Source organism: Haliotis rubra, unplaced genomic scaffold, assembly GCF_003918875.1.
Source record: "Haliotis rubra isolate DU_JTF1 unplaced genomic scaffold, ASM391887v1 Scf2, whole genome shotgun sequence".
Classification (NCBI taxonomy): domain Eukaryota; kingdom Metazoa; phylum Mollusca; class Gastropoda; order Lepetellida; family Haliotidae; genus Haliotis; species Haliotis rubra.
The window spans coordinates 6,189,870-6,196,970 of NW_025766002.1; positions in this window are offsets into that span (position 1 = coordinate 6,189,870).

Genomic DNA, 7,101 nt, shown 5'->3' on the forward strand with positions numbered 1-7,101 from the left:
AGGCAACTGCTGACACGTCAAATTATGTATTACAGCGGTAAGCCCCCGGTCAAGAGAACCAATCAATGCAGCTCTTTGAAACCTTAGCAAATACCTACACATTGAAGAACAGTGTATACCACGTAAATATGAACTCATAACTTAGTATTGAATGTAGACTCTGTGTATTCGAGCAGCGTCTTATTGTGAAGATGAAGCGTGGTAAAAGTGGGTTGTGTACCTATAACGTTTATAAATGAGTAGCTATGATAACATTCCTGAATATAAGAATAGGTGATGTTCTTGAAAAAGAGGCAGGTCTGCCACCTGAAACTACATTTCAAATCTGCTACCATATTTTGTTATGTTTTTTGTTTTTTTATGATATAGCTACTATCACTTAGCGTATGTGGTGCAGTGTTCACATTTTGACAAAGGCATGAAGCCAAAACATATTTCACTAAATTTGATTCAACATGGTAACACACCAATCGTAGATTTAACATTCTATACTGGCACACTGTCTAAATGTATACGTCGTGTAAATTGTCGCAGCTGTCTAACTGAATAATAAAGTTTTTTTGAAGCATTTATTATTAGGGGAATTGAGCATATTCTGTAGCAAAGGAGTAGGTAGAAATGCCTTCCCTGTTAATGGAGAGACCCATCCCCATTCTGATATGTTCATGGGGGAAAAACGTGGATGTGTGAGATATATGTGACCCATCATGAATGAGGTTGTACCTCTTTAGGTCAATGTCAACTTGGGCAACTCATCTTGACACGTCTGAACGACCTTCGTGATAACTTGTTTGTTGTTTAACGCCACACTGCGCAATATTCCAGCTATATGACGACGATCTGTAAATAGCCGAGTCTCGCCCAGACTTCCAGTGATTGATATCATGAGCATCGATCTGAACAATTGGGATACGATGACATGTGTCAACCAAGTCAGTGAACCTGACCGACTGATCCCGTTAGTCACTTCGTACGACAAGCATGGGTTGCTGAAGATCAATTCTAACCCGGATATTCACGGGTACGACAAGTGTAGGGTGAGTGTAACGGATCCTTCGTGGTAAGTCGGGTACGGTCCACTTCAGAGTGAAATAACTATTTCATAGGTCGACAAAACGAACGTGATTGAATTGTTCTAGAATCCCAACTCCTACAACTAAACTCGTACCTACTGAAGGTCACGAATATTCACTATAGAATATCATTTCATATACACAGGGTGAGTGGGTGAGGTTTTACGTCGCTTTGAAGACTATAGTGCAGCCATGTTGTGATATTCCATAGATAAACCTCACGTGGCACGTAAACAAGTGCCATGGGCGACCTAATGTTTTTTGGATCTAAAATAAATAACACGAACACGTGCTTGAGTAACTGGTATTAGATAGACCGGATACAAGATACATAATGACACGTGTAACGTGATCGGAAAACAAGCAAGTTAGGGCCGACATTGAACATTTATGAAGCAGAAAGATGTTTAAGTAGGCCTTCTATATAAAAGAAACAGCCATACACTATCGAAGAAATATCTCGGGTGATTACAGCCCTGTGTGGAGACTGATCCCCGTGGGGCTACATCCTACACATGGTATAAAAGCTTGCTTCACAACCATGGTGATGGGCTTACTGTATCCGTTTTGCATAAGTTTATGACTTTCCGTTTGTGGACTGAATAATTTGGATTGCCGAATAAACTGGCGAGCAGATTAGGACCTTGAAGCAAATGGCATTTTCTGTTGTCGATGTCTTTTGTAAACATCATAAACAACAAGTACTCATTTGATAAAGCGAAATAATTTTGATTGTTTTTGAAAAATAAAATTACATATAAAAAAGACAGAACAAATTAAGAGTCTCCACGCAGAGACTTATACAAGTAAAACATCTGACTAAAACTATACTGTTAATCAAGAACACGTGTAAATAATAAAAGCAAACAAATAAAGAGAAATGTAATTTGATAAAGAAAAACACCCAGCATATCTATTCTGAGTTATATTTATAGCATTTACATTCTGTTTCTGTCTCATGTTATCCCTCCGGTAACGCGGACATGGATTTGTATTCATGGCTGAAGAAATTTACACTGTAACGCCCGCGAGTGAACATATCTGTTGCCTTCAAGCAAATCTGCAAAACGGAGATTACATTTTAACATATCATTATGCACAACCGTTTCGGAAGAAATAGAGGCTATCAATATGCCTTGCGAGGATCACTCCCACCCACGTCTGTGGCTGTCTGGTAACCACCCCTCCACCCACTCAGCCCCCATCCACATGTCTGGGCATCGGGTGACAGAAGCCTCCAGCAGTGTCACGCCACCCATCCCACCCCCTCACTGTCGAGAACAATGGAGAGATGGGCGTGACAAGTCCTTTGTATGACCTCAGAGCATTATGACGCAGCATATGGGACTTGCGAGGTACAATCGGCCCACCTCGACCCTTTCCGTAACCGCACAGAAAAATAATATTTTCAACGGCCGATCGTGTTGAAAATGAGGCGGTGTACACATTAAAATATAACGTACACAACAGTACATGGGCTTGTAACAATCTCCATTGTTAATTTGTGTATTGTGATTAGCAACATACTCTTTTGCAATTGATACGCAGTCTTGATTGTTGATTATCTACATTTGAAACTGACCTATTGTTGATTAGTGTATTGAGATTGGAAACAGATCTATCGATTGATTATACACTTTGTCTTGAAACCGTGATTCCCACACTACAATATATATTTCTAACAGAATGTATCTTTCTTAAAGACTAACTAGGCTTGGGCAAAATGGCAGTCCCAGCAAATTTGAATGAAGGCCCTCCATGACCAGTGTCTGCTAGCTCACAAATAATATACATGTACTCAGAATTATTGTCAATGACTACCGAAGTTACACGGTACAAAATTGATCAATGCGGCGTTAAACAACAAGCAAACAAACAAACAAACAAACCGAGATTACAAGGAGCCAATATAATGTCTTTACACAATTTAAAGTGCAGATTCCGGGACTGGCTAGACAATGGCCACAAGACCTGAGGGGCGGTGGGGTAGCCTAATGGTTAAAGCGTTGGCTCGTCACGCCGAATACCCGGGTTCGAATCCCCACATGGGCACAATGTGTGAAGCCCATTTCTGGTGTCCCCCGCCGTGATGTTGCTGGAATATTGCTAAAAGCGGCGTAAAACCAAACTCAGTCAGTCAGTCACAAGACCTGAGGACAGACCCCCCTTTTACTTATCTCGTGGCCTCTCGTCTGTTGGTTCGTGCGTTATGCATGGTCAACACGTGTAACACAGGTGTCTCCTTTCATGCGATGAGCTGATACGTGCTGTCATCACGTATGAAATTCCGGACCATGGGTCTAGTATAGGCAGCTAGTAGACGTCCATACGTACGTATTACTTAGCAATAAAGCAACATTGTGAACAAGGTTTGATTAGGCGGTATTGTTTAATATGTAAAACATACTAATATATGTTCCAGTAGAACTCCCAGTTTGGAAGGTCGAGTCAATTCAGTTATGCTTATGCCAGTCTGTTTTCCAGAACATTCTGAAGTCATTGCTCTTAGTGGAAGTGTCACTAACGACCTGATCTCTGTATATCGGCACAATCAGTGGTTGTACAGGGCGACTGGTTTATCAAAGAGTCCACCTCCAATTGGTGGCCTTTAGTCAGTTCTATATCACGTCAGGATATCGGTAGTAATCAATCTGGGAAGAAATATTTGGATAAAGAGTGCGAGTATTTCAGTTTTGTCACAGCGTGTCAGGTCGGTTCGGAGAAATGTCCAAAGTGATGGTGGATTTAGACGTTTACCACTGATGAACAGACGAATCTGGGAATCGTGCACATAACGCGCGGATCGTGGTATTGCCAAGGGAGGCAACTCAGAAAATTATGTCGCCTAGACTTGGGCCAACTAAGAAATGATGAGGACAGAAAGATACTAAATGGACACGAAACGTCCACATACAATATGTCAGACATGAACTGTTGACATGAACCATGAATATAGCCACAGCGTCACGAGTATCAAAGTTTCGCTGGAACAGTAACTGCTTTTCAACCTAGATACCAGGTGAATGAATGAATGGTGTTTTCAGCCACCATCACAACTGCGAGTTATTATAGGTACTAGGGTAAAACCGGGTACTGGGGACGTACTCCACTTGGAAATCCGACAGGGTTCCTGGAAATCAAAGCTGTCTAGTATCAAACATACAATTTTAGATTTGACCACTTCCTTAAAAAACATGGACTGGGTATCGAGCAGCGGACAACCATTTTTCCGTAACCTTGGTGAGTTAGTCGGTGATTTTGTGTGCGAACGTGGAGGTGCACGTATGTTAATGCGTGTGCGAATCCCGTTTAAGACGCCACCTAAATATGCATTAGATTATTTTCTTTCCTGAAAAATTGCAATCTCAAATAGCATGTGTTACATTCAAAGACATTTTTAAACGTCCTGTTAATCATTGCTTTGACGTGTCGGCCTTGCCCGGCTATCAGACAAACCGCTTAGCCTACACCATGGATAGCCCGATAGGAAATATAACGGTCTGGCGTCACTATACACGCAGTGGTTGCCCTTAACCCTGAAATGTTGCAGGCCCTAAGGACCCAGAGCCATATAAAGTTGTGGGTCCTGATCAGAATGGGTAGGCCCTATATTTCAATATTGGGGATGAAAAAGCTTTCGGCCATAAGGACCTACAGAAAACAAAAGCTGTGGGTCCGAGTGGTTTTCAGTCGGCTTCGGGCCTATAAGGACCGACGTTAATTTCGAACGCTGTATACAGGTAAACATCTCATGGTAAGCCTTAAAAGCAATCGGAACAATCCTCTTATGGAGGACTTGAGGACTTATACAGAATTGAACACTACATAATTATATTGATTCAAATTTCGGTTTCGCGGCAAACGCTCCGTTTCATCTATAGTAGATAAAGAAATCGGCGGAGAGAAGGCCCCTTATTGCTTGCTCTTTCGGACGTGTGTTCTAGTGGAGTTGTGATAAGCGATTTTCAGAGCCTAGCTTCGGGGAACTGTATCACCCGTAGTTCAGTGACGGAAGGGGTTCTGCTGTGCAGCGTTAGGCCACCCTCACATCCTTACGCAAACTGCGAAGCGAGGGTGCTTCCGACAGAGCAGAACATACTTACCTTTACGTGAACACCTGGTGTCATCACTGATTGAGGATGTTTTCTTTTACGCCAGTGAGAATCTGTTTCGGCAGTTAGTGGACGTTGATTATTCTGTGTCGACGTTTTATTTATTGTTTCGGCAGTTAGTGGACGTTGATTATTCTGTGTCGACGTTTTATTTATTGAGAAAAGAGTGAGTGAGTTTAGTTTTACGCCGCTCACAGCAATATTCCAGCTATATGGCGGCGGTCTGTAAATAATCTAGTCTGGACCAGACTACCCAGTGATCAACAGCATGAGCATCGGACATGTGTCAACCAAGTCAGCGCGCCTGACCACCCGATCCCGTTAGTTGCCTCTTACGACAAGCACGGGTTACTTAAGATGAATTCTATCCCAAATCTTCACGGGTTATTGAGAAAAGAACACGTGCAAGTAGTGAATAAGATTGATGGAGTGTTATCAGAGTTAACGAGTGAGTGAGTGAGTTTAGCTTTACGCCGCTTTTAGCAATATTCCAGCAATAACCACTAGGCTACCCCACCGCCCCTCAGAGTTAACGAACACACATGCAATCAGACAATAACACACATGAAAGTGTTATGAATAATTAGTGTTTTATTGATAAAACAAAGTTGTTTACTCCACACACAATTGTTAAGGGACTGTGAGAAGAGCTTGTACAGACATAATTATTTTAGTACATAAACACAATGAGTGAAAACTCACATAACAGTGGTTTCTGTGGCATCTCTCATATGTACAATATGTCTTGTTAACCACAGTCAAAGAGGTCATGGACAATTCGTTCATGGTTGTATACCTCTGACAACCTGCATGAGCCTTGGAGACACAAGTTAATACATCGCTTTCGTTTCTTATTTACATGAAGATTGAAAGAACTGATTATTTAATTATGTCTATTTAAACATCACTCATTCTAGCCAAACTTGTAAAAAAGTGATCTGCGACTTGGTATTTTTTTTAAAAAAATGAATAACTTGAAAGAAGATTGAATTTGAAAAAAATTGAAACCCCCCACGAGCACTACCATTAAGTTGTAAATTCCAGTACTAGTAAATGAAAATAACATGTCTATGGTACCCACAAGCAGTTGTGTACTACGCGATTTTATCTATTTTTTAAAAGTTTACATCTAATTATAATTAAAATAGACCATGTGAAAGTATTCTTTTAGCGCAAATACCTCGAGTTGTCCAAAGTCCGACACAATCGCAAAATTGTGACAAAATATTGATATTGCTTTTGGCTTTTACTTCGAGACAATCGTGACAACTACATGTTCGTCATATAAGGCTGTTTCTAGTGCCTGATCTCTGTAACACTGTCTCCAAAAAAGTGTTTATGCATGTCCATGTGCCACAATGACGCATGTTTTAGACATGACGCTGTTACTGGTTTCACACATTCTAGTACAAATGAAATAAACAAAATATGACCACTTCAGAGAAACCATTTCAGGGGATACAGAAGCGCACGTAAAATCAGAAAACTATCTCTTTCTTCATGCATTAACATAGTCGAATAGTCGAGGTTATTTCAGCCATAAGACGACGACCAGTAAATGATGGAATAATATCCCTGATCTTAGCCATACAATTAATTTAGCGTCTCTTACAAGGATAGGATGATTTTTGCGGGAAGCCTGATAGAACTTAAGCCGCAGCGATAACGTTTTATATAGTTTGTTAACATGTTAAGAAAAGGTTCAACTGCCAACATAATCTTATTATCTATGTGGAACAATGCTAGATTTCATTCTCTCAGGATGAACACGTTTTGTGTAACTTTGACAAGGGACATTTAAATTTGCAAAGCGGAAGATCTAAATCAAATATACTTCCCATCAAAAGTTTAGACTCACTAGTGTAAATATAGCCACTTACTTCAGGCAACTGTTCTAAACTAAATTTTGCAAAATA